We start from the raw sequence: 26,958 nt of genomic DNA, 5'->3' as shown, positions 1-26,958 counted from the left end.
AGATGCCAATAGGAACTACTAAGAGCTATTGCTACTACTACTACTACTACGAGCTCCAATCTAGGGGCTACTTGCTGGACTGCAGGCAGAAGGTGGTGTATTTGGTGGTTATGGCAATACTTAATAGATGATAAGACCATCTTGGAACAGGAAGTATGTCTTATCCTTCTTTAAATTGAACTCCATACCATGTACAAAGTAGATGTTTAATAATTGCATATAAGTTTTTGGGAAGAACATATTGGTTGATTTTTTTAGGCCACCTTTTACTGGGATCTTCTTAGGCAAATCCTCAGTTGAGCCCCACATAAATTAGAATGAGATTCCATAATATAAATAGGATCAGAGGAATTAAGCAACCTAGAAGAGTTTGAGGTACATGCTAGAGGGAAAATCATTCTCTGCCTTAACTGGGCAGAACCATGACTACAGCCATATATAATTAAAGAAACTGAGCTTAGATCTGTCAGCTATCATAGTCATGAAAAGCATAGACTTTGAAATAATTTGTTTCTGGATTTAAAGCCTAGCTCTTCCACTTATTACCTCATGACTTTGAGAACTTTGCCTAAGCTATATAAAGCTCTCTCTCTTTTTTTTTTAACTGCATAAGGCAAATGTAAATAACACTGAATACCTTGAAGAGTTTCTATGAGGATAAAAGGGCTAATTCTTGCAAAGTTCTCATAAATGATTCTGTCAATGACTGATACATCCTGTTGGCCCCCATGGTTTCTGTTCAGGTCACCTAACTTCCATCGTGTCTCTGCTGGAGGGCTTTATCTGGCCACTTGAGCCTGCTTTGCTCATAGATCTGCCAAATTATAAGACCTGGAGAATTATTCCTTGAGAGCAGCTGTTACTCAATGGCTGGCAGAAGTAGGTAGATGAACATTTCAGCTTCTTCTCTGCTAGAGTGGAATAACTCTAAGACATGTGTTCTGTATTGGTTCCCAGAGTCTCCAGGGGGATTGAGCTCTAGTCAAATACAGTTGCAACTTGTTTGATAACTCCCTCTTGACTGGTTTTCTACCCTTCCCTGTTGCGTCGGTTAGGGTTTGATTAAAAAGATGGGACCACCATGAATGATATGCAATAAAGGATTTATTTTACAGATTAGAGTTTATAAAATTGTGAGAGACACTCAAAAAGTCTGTGAAAGGCTGTTGCCTCTGCATTGCGTAAGGGACCGGAAGTTGTTCCAGATCAGCAGCCTTGAACTCGGAAAAAAAGCTTGGTATGAAATGAGGGAAAGACGCAGTTGGAGTCCATGAAGACAGACAGGAGAGACATTTGTCTCTCACTGTTTCTGCCCGTGGGGGCACAGATGATCTGTAGAAAGGCTGGAGCTGTTTGCCACAGAACTGTTCTTGTGCTGCTGGGGACTCGATAAGCCTGGAGAGGGGATATTGCAGGATAGGGAGGAGCTGCGGCCCTGGCTGCATCCAATAGATCAATGAAAGGTGATTGAGCAACAGAAAGCCCAGCACTCTCCCCTGATCTCCTAAGCATGATAGCTGTTACTTCACATCTGCCTTCCCGATCATGTGCACATTCACCTTGTGGCCAACTTTAACCTCAAACCATATAGGTAGGATAATTGTAGCAAGCATAGTTGACATGGTACAAAATTACCACACTTTGTTCTCCCCAACTCGTGTTTCCTTCATTGTTAAACTAAACTATTTGTACTTGAATTCTTGTCTTGAGTCTAGGGTTTGCTTCTGGATGGAACCCAATTTAAGACATGCTTAACACAGCATATAGTGAGAATGAAAAAGTCTTATTATTTATACTCTTAGTCAAAGCAATCTTCCCTGATTATTGTTAAAATAAATATGTGGTCTTTCTCTCTTCCAAGTCCTACTCACTTTGAAACTACAATTATTGTCACATTTTAGTATTTAGTATTATTAAATATCTATCTGAGAATCTATCTATCATCTATCTATCTATCTATCTATCTATCTATCTATCTGTCATATTTAGACTTTTAGGATCCCACATATTGAGAACATGATTAGGAGGTGCTCTGAGGCATAGACACCTCTACATGCTAAATAAATATTCCAGATGGTTCTGATGGACAAGGTTGTCCATGGACCACATTTTGAGAACATCTGATCTAGGATGTACATAATATGTCCTGTATAGGTCTTTTAATTTCCATTATATACAATGCTATAAGTGATTTACATTTCCAGTTTTAAATGAGATACAATCTTATTTGTTTCTACCTGTTTCAAATGTTGAGAAAGATCTAGGAATAATGAAAATAGGAAAGAAAGTGCTTCACATTGTTCCTGTCGAGAAACACTAGATTGAATTATCTCATAACAGGAAGACACCTGAACATTTATTGTTTTTAAGTATTTCATAGTATTTTTTTTTTGAAGATTTTATTTACTTTTTTGTCAGAGTGAGAGAGCACAAGCAGGGCGAGTGGCAGGCAAAGCAGGTAGATGGAGAAGCAGGCTCTCTGCCAAGCAAGGAACCCAATGCAGGACTCGATCCCAGGACTCCGGGATCATGACCTGAGCCGAAGGCAGATGCTTAACCGACTGAGCCACCCAGAGATCCCTCAGAGTATTTTTAAAAACACTTACATGAAATTATGTTTACAAGGAGGCTCATTATCTAACAGGAAAATATTTGAAAAATTTTAGCCAAATATTTCAAAATATACAGAAAATATAAATATAGCAACTATATTATAACTCTCTGCTGTTGAGAATCTTTTAAAGATTTTATTTATTTATTTATTTATTTATTTATTTATTTATTTATTTATTTATTTGACAGAGAGAGAGAGAGAGAGACAGTGAGAGAGGGAACACAAGCAGGGGGAGTGGGAGAGGGAGAAGCAGGCTTCCCACAAAGCAGTGAGCCCAATGTGGGGTTCGATCCCAGGACCCTGTGATCATAACCCAAGCTGAAGGCAGATGCTTAACGACTGAACCACCCAGGTGCCCCTGTTGAGAATTTTTTTTAACCATCTTAACAATTAAAAAAAAATAATCTGAGTATAGTTGACCTTGTTACATTAGTTTCAGGTGCACAACTTAGTGATTCAACATCTCTGTGCATTATCCTGTGCTCACCAGAAGTATAGCTACCATCTGTCACCATGCAACACTATTACAGTATCATTATATTCCTTATGCTGTACCTTTATTTCTTTTACTTATTCATTCCATAACTGGAAGCCTGTATATCCCACTACCCTTCATCCATTTTGCCCATTTCCCAAACCACCTTCTCTCTGGCAACCATCAGTTTGTTCTCTGTATTTATAAGTTTGATACATTGAGAAATATTTTAATTGCCTGGCACTGACACTGCTGTTGGCAGATTTAAAAAAGGAACCAAAAGTGTTCTGCAAATTTTGGCAGGATTTCCCTTTCTCCCTACCACTATTGTGCAAATGGCCATCACAATCTGTCTAAGAGACCAATTCCAGGAAGGAGGCTATAATTAGAATAGATCATTGACCTCTTGCAAGAGGGTTTCAGGGTGAATTCTTTCTTCCTTATATCTGTGCTAACCTCAGTAACCACAGAAAATTCAATACTCATAGTTTACGCTTCATTCATCTTTGTAAACTCTTTTTCTAATCCCATCTCCTGATGCCCCAAACCTTTCCTCTGTGACCCCTGGAACACATAATATGGCTTCAGCAAAGTTAACTCTTTTCTAATGTTTGACTTGAATGTCTCCTTAACTTTCCCACTCTAGCAGAAATCTGGCTGTCCTCTGGGAACACTATATCACATAATAGTACAACTTTATAGTCTCTCATTCCAAGGAATGTGTCATCTAGATTCTTACCTAACATTTGCCTATCACTATTATTCTCTTCTCCTTAACATCTACATTTGAAGCTTATTTCATTAGATACTGTCACCTGCCACCCCACTCAGCTTGTTCCTAGATACCTTGTGTGGCATTCTCCTTCAATTCCTAATAAGCCCCCACCCCCATTCTCTGGCCTCTCACATTTTTAAGTTTTCCATCTCCTGTTACCCTCAGTCCTCTCTCCTAACACTACTATGGCCTTATTTTTTTATTTCCAGTAATTTCATACCTTCCAAAATCTTAAAGCATCTCATTTTCTAAGGACTGTTCACTGTCTTACCATTTTACTCACTCTAATAGCCCAACTTAAAATACCTACTTTATATAGCCCAACTGACACATCCTATCTCTTGATCTACCACTGCCTCTCATCTACTTCATATTCTTTTTTCACTCCTTTCCTGCCTTAGATTCAGTAACTTATTTGCTTATTGTCTAAACTCCATTGCCTCTCTCTCTGTCTGAATACTCACCTGAATGCACTTCCAAACTGGGTTCAATACTAATATTTCTCTACTCTTTTCCCATGAGTATAAAGAAATACACAAGTGTACTAACTGGTCTCAATTTAAATTTATGACTATATAAGTCCTCAGTGGATTTCATCAATTCTACTATATTTAAGCTGGTAAGTTTACTCTCTCCATCTCCAGACATTCATTTCGCACATCTTTCCTCCTCAAACTTCCTACACGCCCTCCCCCCAGTTCTCATTCTTTCAAAGAGAATGATGTAGTAATCAGAAAAGAACTTACCCACACATCCAACACTAAATCTACCAAGCTGCTTTAATTGGTGCCCTTATATTCTGCTTTATTCTTGATGTTCGATGGATATACTTTCCATGAGTATAAGAACGTCCCTTCGCTGTGCATTTGTTCCTAGTCCTCTTGCCTATTCAAGGATTTTGGGTTAAGAGTTATTCTCCTCTTTTTATTATCACCGATTTTTTCCTCTGTACTTATTCGTTCATTACCATCACTATACACGAACAATATAAGTTTACAAAACCCTTCCCTGAATCTATATTCCTGCCTGGCTACCACCTTTTCTATCTGTTCCTCTTTCTAACTCTTTGAACAGTTGTCCATATTCGTGATCTCTACTTGCTCTTCTATTCATACTTAAACCCACTTCACTCCATTGAAACTGGTAGACCATTTGTTAAGTGTTCTTATCATATAATAATAGTAAAAATAATAATAATAGAAATAAAGAAGGTAGAAGGAAACTTGGTGATGATGGATATATTTATGGCATAGATTGTGGTGGTGGTTTCATGGATGTATACTTCAGATTCATTAAGTTATATACATTAATATGCATAGCATTTGAATATTAATCATATCTCAATAAAGTGGGTTAAAAATCAATCAATTGATAAAAAATGCTATTATCAAGATCATCACTGTTTACCCCTAACACATTGGAGTTGAGTTTTTTTTCTTTTTTCTGCATCTGCCACATTTTATTCAACAAATGATGTTGGAAAATTTCACTGAGTTTTTTAAATCCACCCTAATCCAATCTACCACATCTGTTACCTGGATTACTGCTATAGCTTCCTAAGGGTCTCTGTATTTCCAATGGTCCCACCCTCTTATGTCTGTTACAAACAAACATTCGGATTGTGTTCAAATGATGTCAAATTGTGTTACTCCTCTTCTTAAAACCTTCCAATAGCTTCCTGTCTCACGCAGAATAAAGTTTAATAATATTACATCCATATATTACTTGGTCCCTCTGCTAGTTGTCTCACATAATTTACCAGTCATTTGATTCCTCCATTCCCACTACCCTAGCCTCCAGGCTCCTCGTTGACCAAAGCCAGGAAACTCTACTCACAAAACCTTTGTACTTACCATTTACTTTACCTGGAGGGCTCTTTCCAAGGTATTAAGAGGACTCTCTTTAGGTAAAAGTTCGAAAGGTAGAAACTGAACTGTTTCTGTTCTCACAAAAAACTAGTGGAAATTTAGCAACAAAGTAACTATTGGTAGGAGAGGACAAAAAAGTGGGAGAACTGTGAACAGCTTTGAGGATAAAAAGTGAAGTTAGAAAGGGTTCACTTCTTTCATCCTCTCTGAACTGTTTGCTTTTTCTTTAAGATTTTCCAAACTTCCATCTATGGGTAAGGCAAAGATTTATGTCTGCAATGAGTACACTATGGCCATGTACATAGTTGAGAAGTGGAAATCTGTCATAGCAAAGAAGACAGTGTTTTGTTAATTTGAAGTAGTTTATTTTGGACCACACTAGTAAGAAATTTAAGATGTCTGTTTTAAACTAATAAATTCAAAGTGCTTCTTTATTAAAATACCATTTACTCTTTTAGACCTCTTTTATTCATGTTTAAAACCCGAAAATCATAGGTCTGTCTAGTGCTCAATGATAAATGGATCTTTCTCTTTTACCTAAATGAGTTTCTGATATTTGAAATTATTTCATAACCACATTGATAAATCAATTCAGGGCATTAAGTATTTACTAAGTATCTCTTTGTAAGATACTGGGCAAAGAACATTATAAAAGAAGTACGGTAAATCCAATGACTTCTGCCTGAGCCTAAAACAAACAACAAAAAAGCAAATACACAAAACAAAAAGGCAAATAAACAACTTTCTTCTGTCAACAGCTACTCTCTTGTCTTCCACAGTAGGAGACTAAAGTGGTCTTTTGGCCCATCTGGCTCCCCCCTTGGCTCTAGTTCATTCTGCGTGTCTTCTAGACTAGTGTGCATTATCAGTCAACACTTCATTAATTTTTCAGTTTCAGGGTTTTATTGAATCATCACTCTATAGCCTCATTCTTGTTTTTTTCATTATTAATATTTTATACTTTAAGAGTATCTTAGAAAAGAGGAGCATAACCTTGTTTTCCGTCCATCATCTTAGATGAGAACTCTAGGTTTTCTTCTGGTTATATTTTTTTCATAATATTCTAATCCCTTCTGGTAATTTCCACTGACATCTATGTGCTAATCAGTCACACATCTGTTTCCTGGAAATTTGTTAATATCGTCATAGGAAAATTATAACAATTATAGCATTTGTTTCATGGGCAGCAACTGTCTATCAGTTTGAAGAAACAGACCCAACAGTTAGCCACATATCCCCACTTGAGTCCCCCACAACCACCTGAAACTTAACATGTATGAAAGCCTAACAAACTTATCTTTAACCACAACTTTCTAATTGATGATGAGTAATTGAAATAAGACACAGGTGGTAGAAATAGAAAGGGTGAATTGATTCCCAAGACATAAGTAGTATTAACAGAATTCAGTGACTGTTAAGATATGAGTGTTGATATAAAGATCAAAGATAATCCTAGGGGTGCTGGGGTGGCTCAGTCTTTAAGCATCTACCTTCAGCTCAGGTCATGGTCCCAGGGTCCTGGGATCGAGCCCCACATTGGGCTCCCTGCTCAGCGGGAAGCTTGCTTCTCCCTCTCCCACTCCCCCTGCTTGTGTTCCCTCTCTCGCTGTGTCTCTCTCTGTCAAATAAATAAATAAAATCTTAAAAAAAAAAAAAGATAATCCTAAGGTTTTGCTTTTGTTTTTGTTTTATGTTTTCTTCTTAATTTATTATGAGGTGGATAGTGACACCATTAACTGAGTTTGGAAATCATGAGATTGGAGTTGGAAAAGATGAGCAAGTCAGTTTTTGGACTTGTTAATTTTTAAGTACCTGTGAAACCTCTAGATAAAGATACTAGACTTAATTTGCCATGATAAAAAGTTTTATGTATAAAGTGATCAACTGTTCTGATTTGCCTGGGACTGTCCTATTTTAGCGATGAAAATCTGCCATCTCAGCAAGCCCCTTAGCCCTGACTAGAAGAGATGGTCACCCTAGTCCTGTAATAAATATCAAGTTCCCGAAGAGGTCAAATTACTTGAGTGTTGTCTCAAAAGTGTTCTGTTGAGCAAAAACTTCTAGAACAGTGCTGTCCAAGTGATTCATAAAATAAGCCACAAATATAGGCTACAAGTGCAAACTTAAATGATCTCATAACCTCATTTAAAAACGTTAACCTGTTGAGATTCATTTTAATAATATATTTAATGTAATCCAGCACATTTGAATTATAATCATTTGAACATATAATCAATATAATTCATTATTAATGAAATATTTCACATCATGTATATATGTTATTAATGAGATATTGTCATGTTAACTTTAAAATTAGAAATTGAGAGGAAAAAACCATCTGGTTGATGGTGGCTGACATTAAATCTACAATTTTATGGGGATAGCATAGTAGTAAGTAGAGCCTTTATTACTAAGCCTTCTTCCTATGAATATGTGAATTAATTAGGCACTAAAGAAAAAAGGCATAGTGTACTCTGATAATAGAAATTTAGTAAGAAAATTTGGATTATGCTAAAATCCATTTTGAACTGTTTTTAAAAGTCTCTCCCTCTCTCTGTCCTTCCTTTCTCTTGCTCATGCTTTATCAAAAAATGGAGGAGTTTATTACTTAGAACTTTCAAGTATCCATTTAACAGTGCATGTAACTGTGTAGCAGCAACAAGTGCTAATTAATTTATGGCTTATATTAGTATAAAATGTATAGCATAAAGCAGATTAATTTTTAAAAATAGATTATTTTAGTGAATATGTATAATATAAATTTATATTAGACACATAATGTAAATTATATATGCTTATATATATAAATAACGTCAGTCCTATCTTTGTAGAATTTCAAAGACCTATAAGTGAATTATTTATGTTCTTTATTCAATTTTACTTTACTACATTTTTGAGGTTATAAACTCTACTGGAGTTTTTGTGATGTGGAATTCAAAAACATCTCTGAATATCTTGCTCTTGAATGTAGTTTAAAGTACATGTATATAATCAAATTTAGAGCACTTTGTAGAGTACATTCTTACTGAATTGAAATAAATGTAATTCAACAAAATATTTTAAGCACTTCCTACTTTTGATGTATTTTGTTAAATTCTGGAGATACAAAGGCAAATAGGACATTGGTCTTGATAAAGGGTGTCAGAGACAAGTATAGGAAAGAGACACTCATAAAACACACACACACACACACACACACACACCCCAAAACCTATAGTCTGAGATGGTATATACTTAATTAGAAAAGTGATATGTGCTTAATTAGAAAAGTGGACAGAGAGATTAACTTTCCAAGGAAGTATCTGGGAAATCTACAGAGGGGTTGATATTTGAGCTGTAACTAAAATGGTTAGCATTATGCATGATGCACACACGAAGAGAGAGAGTGGAGGTGAGAGGAAACCTTCATGACCAAGGAGTAGTCTAAACAGAGCACTGAGGCTAGAGTGTGTATAATTTATTCCTGAGCAGTGAGTAGTCTTGTGTAGTTAAATACAGAAATTGCATCTTCTGTAACAACCAGAAAAGAAGCTGGAATTTAAACTTGGTTAATTTAGTAAAGTATTTGAATCTAGAGTCTTCCCTACAGCTTCACTTTCAAAGATATATGTTGTTATTTCTCAAGCAGTTCATACCCTTTTTATTCTCTTTTTATAGAGTACTAAACTCATGATCTGCTTAGTTATAATTTTTACTGAAGTAATATTAGTCATAATGGCATATATAATACATTATATAGCATGTAATCTACATATTAAAATACCATGTGCTATACAGACCTATATAAATTAAACATTCAGCTACATAGACCTATATAAGTAATGTTTTCCATCTACACAGCCCTAGTCTTCAGACTCTTAACAGTTTTTGTCTCCATATTCCCATGCATTTCTCTTGAACATATGTATTCACATAAATACAAATAGATCTACCTCAGTGATTTTAACAGATGCATAACATTCCCACATATAAATTTTGAATGATTTACTTATAAATCTTTACTAATAATCACTTATGTTTAGTTTTTCTCTATTGCATGCAACATAGAAAAGAAGCTATCTAATGTGTGCATGCCTGCCTGAATACACACCCTGACACACCCAGTCTCCATAATATACTCAAAATATTTATCAACAGTCAGGTATGGACACTGACTGTAAGAATGCACACACTAATTAGAAGTGCCAAACCAATAAAAATTGGCATCACCTATAAACAATCAATACAAGCATGCTAATGCATAAGCAATGAATGCCAGCCCTACCTCTATTGACAATTATTGTTCAAAAGTGGGATTTCTTTCTTAAGGGCTTTGCATATTAAAATTTTTGCATGTATGTTTATATTATTTTCAAAAACTGTAACTTTTTATATTCTAGCCTATAATGTGATAGACAGAAGGTTGTCAAATATTTTGATCTATCTTCTGAGTTTCTTATGGAAATTCCTATCCACTCAATATCTTTTGTTATTTTGTTTATATTTACTTCTGAATGGAGTTTTAAATATTTAATATTGGTGGAATTAGCACTTGTGTATGGTATAGAGTAGGAATTTACAATTTTTTCCTTCTATATATTAGCTTTCTCAGAAAAACACATAAAATACTTGATCATTTCCCTACTGATTTGAAATGACAGCTTGATCATCTCCGAGTTTTTGTATTTATAGATGATTCTGGAATTTCTAGTTCCAATAGCCACTTACCCATTACTATTGAATAGGCCACATTTCACTAGACATTTGTTCTAAACACTACTTAAAGTAACAATAAAGTGGATTTACTGTTCTGAGGGCAGGCATTTTGCCTATTTAACTTTATAAAATGAAATCGTTCAGCTCCTCACTGAAGGTACACCCTGGTGGGTGGGCTTTATATTTCATTACAAGAATTCTTGAGATCAAAGAGGTGATGGTGCTGGCATCCCAGTGGAGTTTCCTAAGAAGGTATTTTATTTTATTTTATTTTACTTTATTTATTTTAAGGTTTTATTTATTTTGAGAGAGCAAGAGAGAGACAGAGCACAAGCAGGGGGAGGAGGAGAGGCAGAGGGAGAGAGAGATTCTCAAGCAGACTCTGCGCTTGAACTCTACGGAGCCCAACATGGGGCTCAATCACACAACTGTGAGATCATGACCTGAGGCAAAATCAAGACTCGGATGCTTAGCCGACTAAGCCACCCAGGTGCCCCAAGAGGTGAGGATTTGAAAAGAGCTTGTCGAAGTATACTCTGAACTGAAACCAAAAGCAGAGTCCTGGATCTCCAATCATTCATTTCATTTTTATTCACAAATTATTCTCATTCATACCTAGGTTTCATGGGATCCTACTCAAAAGATAGCCCAGCTAAAGTCAAGAATAGGAGCCTCTTTTGGGACGCCTGGGTGGCTCAGTCGGTCAAGCATCTGCCTTTGGCTCAGGTCATGATCCCAGGGTCCTGGAATCAAGTCTTGCATCGAGCTCCTTGCTCAGCAGGAAGCCTGCTTTCCCCTCTGCCTGCCACACCCCATGCTTGTGCTCTCTCTCTCTCTCTGACAAATAATAAATAAAATCTTAAAAAAAAAAAGAAGAGCCTCTTTCATATTCTATTGATTATGTAGTGTGCTGCCAGCCATTGTGCTTTCTAAGAATTCTAAGACAACTTGTATTCTTTGCTTTCACGCTTAGCATGTAGGTATAAATATAAACACACACACATACATACAATTATGTGGGGGTGTGTGTATATATGTATATACATACATTACACACATAGGTGAATGCATTTGTTCATACATAGTCTCATGTTCCTAACTATTTTTTGTTGGACACATTTTAATTTTTAAAACTTTTTAAAAAAGATTCATCTATTTATTTAGAGAGAAAGCAAGTGGGGGGAAGGGGCAGAGGGAGAGAGAGAATCCTGAAGCAGACTTCCTGCTGAGTGCAGAGCCTGGCTCGGGGCTCGATGCCAGGACCCTGATATCATGACCTAAGCCGAAACCAAGAATTGGCCATTCAACCGACTAAGTCACCTAGGCACCCCTTGCACACATTTTAATATGGATAACTTGCCTTATGAAAATGATCCTATCTTGTGATTGCTCCATTGAGAGTATGATCTACCCTCATCACTCAAAATTGGTTCATTTGTGGAGACTGATGATGCCACACACATGGCAACAAGGTATGGAGAGGTTTTTTACTCACATAATGGAGCCTTCTGGGAAGAGTAGACAGACATCTAAGCTAGTCCTGGATGGCTGTAGTTAAGGGGAGTAGGTGACAGCTTCATTTTACATTATGGTTAGGTGGTGGGGTTGGGTGAGGATTCCCAGGTAAGAGTACCAGGTTTTGTGTGGTTTGGATTTTTCCACTTGTTCCAAGCAAGGGAGTACTTGGCCTTTTCTATTGTCTTGTCCAGGTATGGGGCAGAGGAGAACAAAGAAGAGCGGGGCTTGAAACTGTCTGCTATCAAATATCAAAAATATAGTTGGACTTTTATCACAGATTCACCTCAGAATAGTTTTGCACAAAACTTATATTATTCATCTAAGATAGAGAGTCATAATAAATATAACACTATATATTCTAGACTGTAATTTCAGTTTCTGGTATTTTCATCTCATTGACATTAGAACAAATAAGTACACTGAAAAAACTAGCCCTAGTAGAGCCTTTTCCATTTGGAAATATCCTTGAATTATTCATCCATTTTTATTTTCTATATTCTGCAGATTACTACAGAGCAAAGAAAAGAGAAATTTAAAAAAATACTTATTAAACACCTGCTGTGTGCTACACAGTAAGTTCATGGAGGTTTTTAAAAATCGTTTTAATGAAAAGACTGTAAGTTAGGTATAAATTTCATTTCTATAGGGTGGTGGAACTAAGACACAGAAAGATTGAGTTATTTGCTTGAGGTCAGACAGCTAGCAATTTGAAGAGTTAGTGGCTTAAGGCCAGTTCCTCCTAACCTCAGAGTTCAAGTGCTGGTTCCTGCCAGTATGGGATACTGTTTTAATCATTGGGCTTCACTCTGGTGACCTGAGCTGGCCATTTCTGAAAACCCTGTAGAAAAGCAATATATATTTGGTTTCTTGTCGCTTTTATTAATTACTAACTTTATTAATATTTTGTGTTTCTTTTAAATTCTGCTAATCCTTTGTTTCTCTCTCTTTTATCATAATTGTGGTATGCTGGTTCAAACCTGCAGCACTAACTTCTTTTACTATAGAGTAGGAAAATCCAACTAGTTCACGTATCAATGAAGTCTTCTTTGACAGTAGTTATTTCAAAATTCAGCAGATATTTTTGAGGCATGGCAGCAATTACCTGGGCAAAGTACTGTCTAGCTTTCTCCTGTGATATTTTAATGAGCATATATAAATTTTCCTGTAAGATCTCCAAACATACATACATAGTTATTGTCATCCCCTGACTTCTATCCTATCCCCATTCATGTTCATATACACTTTGGGCTCCAACAAAATTAGCTCATTTTTTCTGAAAAGAAACATGATACATTGGAAAGAGGATTAGACAAACCATCAAGATATGGTTTGAAGTAAGTTCTGCTATGTATTGTTTGTGGGACTTTAAGCAAATCACTGTGCTTCAGTAAGTTGGAGTGACCTCATCTGTAAAAGAGAAACAATAGTAATAACAACTTCACAGGGTCATTCTGAGAACTGCATGAAAAAACTGAGAGTATTTTGTAAATGGAAAAGTGCTACAGCAATACGTTATAATATGGGATTTTACTTTATTTGAAAGTACTGGTAGTCCTGCATGAGTAAGGTTCTGTGCTGGAGGTTTATGTATACTAGCAATGGTGTTTCTAATAAAATGGATTAATTAACCTGTATATCAGCTGGGGGGGGAAGCCCCCAGTGGTAGCCATTTAACTAATTCCTGTTGGTAATCTTTCTCAAAAATACTATGATAAAACGTAGTTATCTATCTTTTATTTTAAAAAAAACCTTTATTTATTTGTTTGTTTGTTTGTTTATTTTAGAGAGGGCGAGTGGGGGGAGGGGCAGAGGGAGAGAGAGGGAGAGAAGCAGACTCCCCACTGAGCACGGAACCCTACCAGAGGATCTCACCACTCTGAGATCGGCACCTGAGCTGAAATCAAGAGTAGGACACTCAACTGACTGAGCCACCCAGGAGCCACAGTTATCTCTCTTTTAAGGGCACCTGGCATTGTAGTTGCAGTTCATCAAATTTGGGGTTAAATTGTGGATTTTTCACCCACCATCCATATTCCACTTACTTGCTTAGGCTCCCCTGAGCCTCAGTTTTATCACTAGTAAAATGGATTAATAATACCGACTGGCAGAATCAATCTGAGAATGCAGTTAGGCAATAAAGTGCTTGGAAATATAGTCATTGAAGAGCAGCTATTGCTTTTCTTATTATCCTGTAATTATCATAATTAATTTTAACAACTGTAGTAGCTTTGTCCATTTTAATAAAATGAATTTCACTGTTTTAATGGATTAACTGCAAAGGCACTCTAAAAAATATTCAGCTTTCTAGTAATTAGATTTGCCTTGTGATGGACCTCTTAATCCTAGAGAAAATAAAAGTTGCTTCTAGAGACCCTTTCCTAACCTTATGGCAGAGCATCACTTAATATGGTTTTCATTACTATGTTTTGACAAATTATGTAAATTTATATTTGATAGTTTAAAATCTATGGATGAATGAATGACAGTCTCTGCACTGCTAGCATGTTTGTTCTCTTCAATTCTCAGTTAAAAAGTAAAATATCAGGAAGAACTATTTGGCTGGTCCAGTTAAAGATTCTCATATCTATTATATGCCTTATTTCATGTCTTCACTTACTCATCTACATCTGTAAGTCTTTGATTTTTTTTTTTTTTTTTTTTTTTTTAGAAGGGGAGAGGTGGGGTGGGGTTGGTAGGGAGAGGCAGAGAGAGGGAGTGAGAATCTTAAGCAGGTTCCATGCCCAGTTCAGAGCTTGACCTAGGGCTCCATCTTACGACCCTGAGCCCAAATCAAGAGTCGGACACTTGACTGAGCCACCCAAGTGCCTCTGATTTATTTAATTTTGACTTGTTTATTATAAGACTCTGTTAGCAGCAAGAAGCAGGGGACTTGTCTATTTTTTTTTTTTAAGATTTTATTTATTTGCGAGAGAGAGAATGAGAGAGAGAGAGCACATGAGAGGGGGGAGGGTCAGAGGGAGAAGCAGACTCCCTGCTGAGCAGGGAGCCCGATGCGGGACTCGATCCTGGGACTCCAGGATCATGACCTGAGCCGAAGGTAGTCGCTTAACCAACTGAGCCACCCAGGCGCCCCGGGACTTGTCTATTTTATTCACTATTAAATCCCCAAAGAAGGTGCATAGTAGGTATTCCATTAATATTTATCAGATGAGTGAGAGAAAGAAAAATAATCGATTCTCTATAAGCTCTTAGTTATTTCTTTTTCAACATAACTACAGAATGAAGCCCATTTAATTCAATGAGAAAACATGGAGAAAAACATGAAAGCATCTGTTTCTTAGACTAAGGATGACTCAAATCTCTTTTTCCCCACTTCATTGGACTGTTGACGTATTAATTACAGGCTAAGCAAGATCAGAGGTCATCAGACTGGTCAAGTATTGATACATAGGCAACAGTTTTTATTACCAAAACAAACAGGCAAAAAAGTGTTTCTTTTTTTTTTTTTAAGATTTTTATTTATTTATTTATTTGAGAGAGAGAGAGAGCAGGAGAGGGGGGAGAGTCAGAGGGAGAAGCAGACTCCCCGCTGAGCAGGGAGCCAGATGCGGAGCTCGATCCCGGGACTCCAGGATCATGACCTGAGCCGAAGGCAGTCGCTTAACCAACTGAGCCACCCAGGCGCCCCAAAAAAGTGTTTCTGATTGTCTTAGTTTTGTGATAAATAGATCAGAAATCTAATTTGGAAGAAGGTAAGAGGATGAAAGTAAATGTAACCAGTACTAGTGCCACAAGATGTTTAGCAGAAATAATGCTGCTTGAACTATGAAATGTAGCAAGCTTGAACCACTTACAGAACCTCTAGGAAGCATTATCTGTTCATAACTGTAGATTCATGCTATGTTATCCAAACCCTGGTAATCTGGGTCTCACACTATAATTTCAGAATTCAAGCTCTTCAAATTTTGCTTTTAAAACTGCATGTGGTTGGGGGAAACACTGGAAATGTTCTAAACTTGAACTTTAATATCTTTTTGATTGGTCCCCTATGCCTCTCCATATTGCAGACCCTAATACATGTTAGCAACTTTTAAATTAATATAAATTTACACAGTAATTCATAAATACGAATAGAGTCAAATTGCTTGGTTTCAAATTCTAGTTCTGGCCCAAAGATACAACTAATAATGCTGCAAAGATATCTCTTCAGTATAGTGTTTTCATTTCTTTTGAATATATACCCACAAGTGGAATTGCTGAATCACATCATCATTCTATTTTTAATCTTTTGAGGAATGTTGGCATTGTTTTCCATAGCAGCTGTACCAATTTACAGTCCCACCAACAGTGCTTAAGGGTACCGTTTTCTCCGCATCCTCACCAGCTTTTGTTATTTTTTTTAAAAAGATTTTATTTATTTTATTTATTTATTTATTTATTTATTTATTTATTTATTTATTTATTTATTTGAGAGAGCAGGGGGCGGGGCAGAGGAAGAGAGAGACGATCTCAAGCCGATTACCCGCTGAGCATAGAGCCAGATGTGGAGCTTAATCTCAGGATTCTGAGATCATGACCTGAGGCTAAATCAAGAGTCCAAGGCTTAACCAAATGAGCTACCCAGGTGCCCCTATTTCTTGTCTTTTTGATGATAGCCGTTCTAACAGACATAAGGTGATATCTCATTGTGGTTTGGATTTCCATTGCCCTAATGGTTAGTGATGTCCAGCGCCTTTTCATTTCCTTATTGGCCTCTTGAATATCTTCTTTGAAGACACGTCTATTCAGGTCTTTTGCCCATTTTTAAATTGGATTATTTATTATTATAATAATAATTATTATTGTTATCTGTTATTGTTGCTTGATTTCTTTATATCTTTGATATTAAGCCCTTATAAGATATATGATTTGTAAATATTGTTTCCCATCCCATAGCTTGTCTTTGCACTTTGTTGATGATTTCTTTTGCTCTGTGGAAGACTTTTAGTTTGCTGTAGTCCCACTTGTTTGTTTCTAATAATGTTGAATTGTGCTTTAGATGTCATATCCAAAAAAGATGCATATCAAGGAGCTTCTTTCCTGTTTTGTTTTGTTTTGTTTTTTTTCTAGGAGTTTTATGATTTCAGGTCTTACATTTAAGTATTTAATCCATTCTGAGTTAATTTTTGTGAGTAGTGTAAAATAAGAGTTCAGTTTCATTCTTTTACATGTGAATGTCCAATTTTCACAGGGCCATTTATTGAAAAATTTGTCTTTTCTCTATTGAATATTCCTGGTTCCTTTGTCGAATATTGGTTGGCTGAATATGCATTGGTTTATTTCTGGGCTCTTGATTCTGTTCTCTTGGTCTATGTGCTGGTTCTTATGCTAATACCATACTGTTGTGATTATTGTAACTTTATAATATAGCTTGAACTTAGGGTGATGCCTCCCACCTTCTTCTTTCACAGGATTGCTTTAGCTATTCGAAGCCTTTTGTGATTCTACATAAATGTTAGAATTATTTTTCTCTACTTCTGTAAAAAATGCCATTGGAATTTTGATAGGGATTGTGTTGAATCTATAGATAGCTTTGGGTAGCATAGACTTTTTTTAAATTTTATTTTATTATGTTATGTTAATCACCATACATTACATCATTAGTTTTTGATGTAGTGTTCCATGATTCATTGTTTGCATGTAGCACCCAGTGCTCCAATCAATACATGCCCTCTTTAATACCCATCACCAGGCTAACCCATCCCCCCACCCCCTCCCCTCTAGAACCCTCAGTTTGTTTCTCAGAGTCCATAGTCGCCACTGGTTTGTCTCCCCCTCCGATTTTGGCCCCCCTTCATTTTTCCCTTCCTACTATCTTCTCTCTCTTTTTTTTTCTTACATAAAATGTATTATTTGTTTCAGAGGTAGAGGTCTGTAATTCATGAGTCTTACACAATTCACAGCGCTCACCATAGCACATACCCTCCCCAATGTCTATCAGCCAGCCACCCCATCCCTCCCACCCCCACCACTCCAGCAACCCTCAGTTTGTTTCCTAAGATTAAGAATTCCTCATATCAGTGAGATCATATGATACTTGTCTTTCTCTGATTGACTTATTTCGCTTATATAATACCCTCTAGTTCCATCCACGTCATAGCAAATGGCAAGATTTCGGGTGTTTTTTGTTTGTTTGTTTGTTTGTTTTGATGGCTCATAATATTCCATTGCATATATATACCACATCTTCTTTATCCATTCATCTGTTGATGGACATCTTGGCTCTTTCCATAGTTTGGCTATTGTGGAAGTTGCTGTTTTAAACATCGGGGTGCACGTGCCCCTTCGGATCACTACATTTGTATCTTTGGGGTAAATACCCAGTAGTGCAATTGCTGGGTTGTAGGGTAGCTCTATTTTCAACTTTTTGAGGAACCTCCATACTGTTTTCCAGAGTGGCTGCACCAACTTGAATTCCCATCAACAGTGTAGGAGAGTTCCCCTTTCTATGCATCCTCACCAACATCTGTCGTTTCCTGACTTGTTAATTTAGCCATTCTGACTGGTGTGAGTTGATATCTCATTGAGGCTTTGATTTGGATTCCCCTGATGCTGAGTGATGTTGAGCACTTTTTCATGTGTCTGTTGGCCATTTGGATGTCTTCTTTGCAGAAACGTCTGTTCATGTCTTCTGCCCATTTCTTGATTGGATCATTTGTTCTTTGGGTGTTGAGTTTAAGAAGTTCTTTATAGATTCTGGATACTAGCCCTTTATCTGATATGTCATTTGCAAATATTTTCTCCCATTCGGTGGTTATCTTTTGGTTTTGTTGACTGTTTCTTTGGCTGTGCAAAAGCTTTTTATCTTGATGAAGTCCCAATAGTTCATTTTTGACCTTGCTTCCATTGCCTTTGGCGATGTTTCTAGGAAGGACTTGCTGCGGCTGAGGTCGAAGAGGTTGCTGCCTGTGTTCTCCTTTAGGATTTTGATGGACTCCTGTCTCACATTGAGGTCTTTCAACCATTTGGAGTCTATTTTTGTGTGTGGTGTAAGGAAATGGTCCAGTTTCATTTTTCTGCATGTGGCTGTCCAATTTTCCCAACACCATTTGTTGAAGATACTTGTCTTTTTTCCATTGGACATTCTTTCCTGCTTTGTCGAAAATTAGTTGACCATAGAGTTGAGGGTCCATTTCTGGGCTCTCTATTCTGTTCCACTGATCTATGTGTCTGTTTTTGTGCCAGTACCATGCTGTCTTGATGATGACAGCTTTGCAATAGAGCTTGAAGTCCGGAATTGTGATGCCACCAGCTTTGCTTTTCTTTTTCAACATTCCTCCGGCTATTCAGGGTCTTTTCTGGTTCCATACAAATTTTAGGATTATTTGCTCCATTTCTTTGAAAAGAGTGGATGGTATTTTGATGGGGATTGCATTGAATGTGTAGATTGCTCTAGGTAGCATTGACATCTTCACAATATTTGTTCTTCCAATCCATGAGCATGGAACGTTTTTCCATTTCTTTGTGTCTTCCTCAATTTCTTTCATGAGTATTCCATAGTTTTCTGAGTACAGATTCTTTGTCTCTTTGGTTAAATTTATTCCTAGGTATCTTATGGTTTTGGGTGCAATTGTAAATGGGATCGACTCCTTAATTTCTCTTTCTTCTGTCTTGTTGGTGTATAGAAATGCCACTGATTTCTATGCATTGATTTTATATCCTGCCACTTTACTGAATTCCTGTATGAGTTCTAGCAGTTTTCGGGTGGAGTCTTTTGGGTTTTCCACATAAAGTATCATATCACCTGCAAAGAGTGAGAGTTTGACTTCTTCTTTGCCGATTCGGATGCCTTTTTTCTTTTTGTTGTCTGATTGTTGTGGCTAGGACTTCTAGTACTATGTTGAATAGCAGTGGTGATAGTGGACATCCCTGCCATGTTCCTGACCTTAGGAGGAAAGCTCTCAGTTTTTCCCCATTGATAATGATATTCGCTATGGGTTTTTCATAGATGGGTTTTATGATATTGAGGAATGTTCCCTCTATCCCTACACTCTGAAGAGTTTTAATCAAGAAAGGATGCTGTACTTTGTCAAATGCTTTTTCTGCATCTATTGAGAGAATCATATGGTTCTTGTTCTTTCTTTTGTTAATGTATTGTATCACATTGATTGATTTGTGGAGGTTGAACCAACCTTGCAGCCCAGGAATAAATCCCACTTGGTCATGGTGAATAATTCTTTTATTTTATTTTATTTTATTTTTTAAAGTTTTTATTTATTTGACAGAGAGAGAGACAGTGAGAGCAGGAACACAAGCAGGGGGAGTGGGAGAGGGAGAAGCAGGCCTCCCGCCGAGCAGGGAGCCCGATGTGGGACTCGATCCTGGGACCCTGGGATCATGACCTGAGCTGAAGGCAGATGCTTAACAACTGAGCCACCCAGGCACCCGGTGAATAATCCTTTTAATGTACTATTGGATCCTATTGGCTAGTACTTTGGTGAGAATTTTTGCATTCATGTTCATCAAGGATATTGGTCTGTAATTCTCCTTTTTGATGGGGCCTTTGATTTGGGGATCAAGGTAATGGTGGCCTCATAAAATGAGTTTGGAAGTTTTCCTTCTATTTCCGTTTTTTGGAACAGTTTTAGAAGAATAGCTATTAATTCTTCTTTAAATGTTTGGTAGAATTCCCCTGGGAAGCCATCTGGCCCTGGGCTTTTGCTTGTTGGGAGATTTTTGGTTACTGCTTCAATTTCCTTAGTGGTTATGGGTCTGTTCAGGTTTTCTGTTTCTTCCTGGTTCAGTTTTGGTGGTTTATACATTTCTGGGAATGCATCCATTTCTTCCAGATTATCTAATTTGCTGGCATAGAGTTGCTCATAATATGTTCTTATAATTGTTTGTATTTCTTTGGCGTTGGTTATGATCTCTCCTCATTCATTCATGATTTTATTTATTTGGGTCATTTTTCTTTCTCTTTTTTGATAATTCTGGCCAGGGGTTTATAGTCTTATTAATTCTTTCAAAGAACAAGCTCCTAGTTTTGTTGATCTGTTCTACTGTTCTTTTGGTTTCTATTTCATTGATTTCTGCTCTGACCTTTATTATTTCTCTTCTCCTGCTGGATTTAGGCTTTCTTTGCTGTTCTTTCTCCAGCTCCTTTAGGTGTAGGGTTAGGTTGTGTACTTGAGACCTTTCTTGTTTCTTGAGAAAGGCTTGTATTCCTATATACTTTCCTCTTAGGACTGCCTTTGCTGCATCCCCCAAATTTTGAACAGTTGGGTGTTTTCATTTTCATTGGTTTCCATATATTTTTTTAATTCTTCTTTAATTTCCTGGTTGACCCATTCATTCTTCGGTAGGATGCTTTTTAGCCTCCATGTATTTTAGTTCTTTCCTACTTTCCTCTTGTGATTGAGTTCCAGTTTCAAAGCATTGTGGTCTGAAAATAGGCAGGTAATGATCCCACTCCATTGGTACCGGTTGAGACCTGATTTGTGACCTAGGATGTGATCTATTCTGGAGAATGTTCCATTGGGCACTAGAGAAGAATGTGTATTCCATTGCTTTGGGATGGAATGTTCTGAATATATCTGTGAAGTCCATTTGGTCCATTGTGTCATTTAAAGTCTTTACTTCCTTGTTGATCTTTTTCTTAGATGATCTGTCCATTTCAGTGAGGGGGGGTGTTAAAGTCCCCTACTATTTTTGTATTATTGTTGATGCGTTTCTTTGATTTTGTTATTAATTGGCTTATATAATTGGCTGCTCCCATGTTAGGGGCATAGATATTTTAAAACTGTTAGATCTTCTTGTTGGATAGACCCTTTAAGTATGACATAGTGTCCTTCCTCATCTCTTATTATAGTCTTTGGTTTAAAATCTAATTTGTCTGATCTAAGGATTGCCACCCCAGCTTTCCTTTGATGTCCATTCGTGTGGTAAATGGTTTTCCACCCCCTCACTTTCAATCTGGAGGTGTCTTTGGGTCTAAAATGAATCTCTTGAAGACAGCATATCGATGGGTCTTATTTTTTTTATCCAATTGGATACCCTGTGTCTTTTGATTGGGGCATTTAGCCCATTTACATTCAGGGTAACTATTGAAAGATAGGAATTTAGTGCCATTGTATTGCCTATAAGGTGACTGTTACTGTATATTGTCTGTGTTCCTTTCTGGTCTATGTTGCTTTTAGGCTCTCTCTTTGCTTAGAGGACCCCTTTCAATATTTCTTGTAGGTCTGGTCTCGTGTTTGCAAACCTTTTAATTTTTGTTTGTCCTGGAAGCTTTTTATCTTTCCTTCTATTTTCAATGACAGCCTAGCTGGATATAGTATTCTTGGCTGCATATTTTTCTCATTTAGTGCTCTAAATATATCATGCCAGTCCTTTCTGGTCTGCCAGGTCTCTGTGGATAGGTCTGTTGCCAATCTAATGTTTCTAGCATTGTAGCTTACAGACCTCTTGTCCCGAGCTGCTTTCAGGATTTTCTCTTTGTCTATGAGACTCGTAAGTTTTACTATTAGATGTGAGGATGTTGACCTATTTTTATTGATTTTTGAGGGGGGTTGTCTGTGCCTCCTGGATTTTGATGCCTGTTTCCTTCCCCAAATTAGGGAAGTTCTCTGCTATAATTTGCTCCAAAATACTTTCTGCTCCTCTCTCTCTTTCTTCTTCTGGGATCCCAATTATTCTAATTTTTTTTTTTTTTTTTTGCTTTATGGTATCACTTATCTCTCGAATTCTCCCTCGTGATCCAGTAGTTGTTTATCTCTCTTTTTCTCAGCTTCTTTATTCTCCATCATGTGGTCTTCTATATTACTGATTCTCTCTTCTGCCTCATTTATCCTAGCAGTTAGAGTTTCCATTTTTTATTGAACCTCATTAATAGCCTTTTTGATTTCAACTTGGTTAGATTTTAGTTCTTTTATTTCTCCAGAAATGGTTTCTCTAATAACTTCCATGCTCTTTTCAAGCCCAGCTAGTATCTTTAAAATCATCATTCTGAACTCTAGTTCTGACATCTTACTAATGTCCATATTGATTAGGTCCCTGGCAGTCGGTACTGCATCTTATTATTATTATTATGATTTTGAGGTTAGTTTTTCCATCTTGTCATTTTGTCCAGAGGAGAACAGATGAATGAAAGAACAAAATGCTAACAGGGTAACAATAACCCCATAAAAATATACACTAAATAAATCAGAAGAGACCTGAAACTGGGTGAAAAGAAAGGAAAATAAAGAAAAAAGAAAAAAAAGAGAATATGAACACCTATGATCACGCTGGTGAATGGATCAGTGCCACACACTAGATTTTGGGCATATTTAGGTCTGTTAGAAGAAACTGCCTCCCAAAATTTTAAAGAGAGAAAAACTTACATATGTACAAAAATAAGGGTAAATACGATGAAGAGATAGAATATGACTATAAAGATGAAAATTTTAAATGATTTTTAAAAGGAATTGATAAGAAGTTGGTTGAAAAAAGAAAGAAGGGAAATTAAAAAAAAAAAGGGAGAGAATGTGGTCAGGCAGGAGACTAGAACAAAGCCATACACTAGAGATTTAGGGTATATTTTGGTCTGTTAGAAGCAACAGTATCCGAAAATTTTAAAGGGAGAACAACTTATGTATGTACCAAAAATAAGGTTAACTACAATGAAGGGATATAATATGATTCTACAAATGAAAAATAAAGAAGATTTTTAAAAAAGGGATTGGTAAGATGTTGGTTGAAAAAGGGAAAAAAAATTCAAAAAAAAAATAGAAAAAGAAAAAAATAAAGAAAATTAAAAAATTTAACTTTGAAAGACTAAAGAATCATGGGAAAAAAGCCATGAATTCTATGTGCAGTATTCCCCTAGTGCTGGACTTCTGCCATTCTCATTGATTGGTAAACTTGGTCTTGGCTGGCTGTTCTTGCTGATTTTCTGGGGGAGGGGCCTGTTGCAGTGGTTCCCAAATGTCTTTGCCGGAGGCGGAATTGCCCCTCCCTTGCTGGGTCCAGGCTAAGTAATCTGCTCGGGTTTACTCCTGGGGGCTTTTGTTCCCTGCAAGCTTTCCATACAGCTTTGGAGGACGAGAGTGAAAATGGCGCCCTCCCTATCTCTGCCCCGGAGGAACCAAGAACTAGGAGCCCCACTCCTCAGTGAGCCCCCAGAGAAAAGCAGTCAATCACTCCCGTCTCCCCAGTCTCTGGCCGCACTCCATGCTCACCCGGCCTGTGACCGAGCATTTCTATCTCTGGCACATGACCCTGTTTGGAGTCTCCAAACCCAGCAGATCCCTGCAGTGTGCTCCTGCACCACTCCTCCCCAGGGAGGAAGGGGAGTCTCCCCGGATCTGTTGCTTGTTTTGTCCGTGCTGGAAGAGTAGTGGCCTGACTGTGCTGCAAATCACGGTTTATGGCGGCCCCGAGCTGAGAGCCCACTCCTCGGCTCTGTCTCTGCAGCCGGCTTTCCTGCTCCGATACCTGGGAGCTCTGCCACACTCAGGCACCTCCGGTCTTTCTGTGAGCCCGAGGGCCCTGAGACCACACTGTCCTAGCGAGGGTTCCATCCCCCTCTTGGCCAGTGGAGGAACTTCCCTCAGTGGAGCCGACTTCTAAAAGTTCTGATTTTGTGCTCCGCAGCTCTATCCCTTGCCGGTAGCTGCTGACGGAGGCCCCCTCCCCCGCCATCTATCTTCCCAAATATCGCCTCGGATTCACTTCTCCACATGTCCTACCTTCCAGACAGTGGTCACTTTTCCATTCAGAGAGTTGCTGCTATTCTTTTCTTCGATCTCCTGTTGAGTTCATAGGTGTTCAGGATGTTTTGATACCTCTCTAGCTAAATTCTGGGACCAGACAAAACTTAGGTCTCCTACTCCTTCACCATCTTGCTCCTCCTCTAGCATAGACATTTTAACAATATTAATTCTTCCAGTCTATAGACACAGGGTACCTTTCCATTTATTTGTGTCTTCTTCAGTGTCTTTCATCAAAGCCTTATTGTTTTTAGTGTAAAGATCTTTTACCTCCTTTATTAAATGTATTCTTAAATATTTTATTGTTTTTGATACTATTGTAAATGGGGATTTTTTTCAATAATTTGTTGTTAGCGTGTAGAAGTACAAATTTACTAGTGTATAGATTTTATATGGTAATTTTGTATTCTGCAACTTTATTGAATTTTTTTATAAGAGCTAACAGTTTTTTTGGTGGAGTCTTTAGGATTTTAGGGTTTTCTATATATAAAATAATCTATAAATGGAATTTTACTTCTTCCTTTCCAATTCTGATGACTTTCATTATTATTGTTGTTGTTGTTATTATTATTCTTGTTTCACTGCTTTGGCAAGGACTTCTAGTACTATGTTGAATAAAAGTGGTGAGATGGGGCACCCTTATCTTGTTCCTGGTTTTAAAGGGAAAACTATCAACCTTTCACAACTGAGTGTGATGTTAGCTTGGTATATATGGTCTTTATTCTGTTGAGGTACAGTAGATGAAATTTTGAGTAATTTGAGATCTGGCACAATTCATTTAGTGTTTTATGCCATCTTGCTTGATGGTAACAAGCAAAATTCTAAAGTTGGAAGGGACTTTAGTTTTACTCATTTTCTCTTTAGTTCAACACACTCAGCCTTATAGTTCAGCCCATTTTTTGAACCAATTTCTCTCTTTGTCCATGACCTACCTTTACTCCAAATGAAACATGCTTATGTATAATTAAAATCTCTTTTTGAAGGGGTTTATTATTTGTAGAAGGGAAATCCAGAATTTTCTATTGTATATTATATAAGCTTTAAGTAGGCTCCTCACCTAGTTGTGAGGCTCAATCTCACAATCCCAAGATCAAGAGTCGCATGCTGTACTGGCTGAGCCAACCAGACAACCCTTATATAAACTTTTGAAACACTGTGTTTTTACACTCTTAACTATAGAGAACAAAATAATGGGTACCAGAGGGGAGGAGGGTCGGGGGATGGATTAACTAAGGATGGGGATTAAGGAATGTCCTTGTGATGAGCTTGGCATCATCACCTGGATGTTGTATGTATGTGTTGAATCACTAAACTATATACCTGAAACTGATATTATACGGTGTTAACTAACTGGAATGAAATAAAAACTTAAATAAAACTACTGTGTTTTTTTATTCACTTCAATGCTTATTTATTAATTTATTATTTTACATTTTAATATAATCTGTCAATTTAATTTATTTTTAAATTTACTATATTAATTGCATTTGTTAACTTACTTTCTGGTTAGATATTTTGGATCAGGCAGTGATACAACATTCAAATATTTCAAATTAAGTTGCATTTCATGAAGAATAAAACATATACAGTCTGTGATTATGGCTATGCAAAATTGTAGATGCACATATAATAAGCCTGGAATGGTACAAAGACATAAAAAGTTGATTTGTAAGAAAGTAGAATATCTACTGATTTTTTTCCTTTCGATTTTTGCTGTTATTATGATGTTTCTTGAATATTTTTAAATAAAACATATAAATGTAAATGACCACAATATACGACACTGTTTTTCTACCCTCTAGAACTTGTCTAATATGAGATTGTACTAGGCCTAGAGAGATGGAGAATTAAATGCTAAGATCAGCAGGGGATTCATAGGCAATCAGCCAATGATTTATTGAAAAGCTGCTCACTGAGCTAGGCATAATGGAAGAGATATAGTAATAAAGACACTGTCTCCTTAAGTTTAATCATAGAAGAAATAATTGACTTTATTACTTTATTTTTTTTTCTTTGCAAATGTCTAGTCTCCATCTACCTCCACCTATGCCACTGAAACTTGAGGAGGAATAATCATCCCAGCATTTTAAAGCTAGAAGAAATGGCAGAAACTGCTTTGAGCTATATCTTATGTGTAGCTCCCAAACCAGAAATAATCCAGTCTTCTAGTCTTAATACAGTTGCTTCAAAAATAAGTTCATAAAGGTTTTGATCTTATAATCATCCATAATTAACAGAATAACAAGCTGTTATGGTGCGAGCCAAGCTACTCATGCTCTTTGACAAGGTCCAAGTATGGGGGACGATCTGGAAAACGGGAGACT

Source organism: Mirounga leonina, unplaced genomic scaffold, assembly GCF_011800145.1.
Source record: "Mirounga leonina isolate KUSES-001 unplaced genomic scaffold, KU_Mleo_1.0 Mir_166, whole genome shotgun sequence".
Classification (NCBI taxonomy): domain Eukaryota; kingdom Metazoa; phylum Chordata; class Mammalia; order Carnivora; family Phocidae; genus Mirounga; species Mirounga leonina.
The sequence above is the reverse complement of the archived record's forward strand: the minus strand, read 5'-3'. Positions refer to the sequence as shown.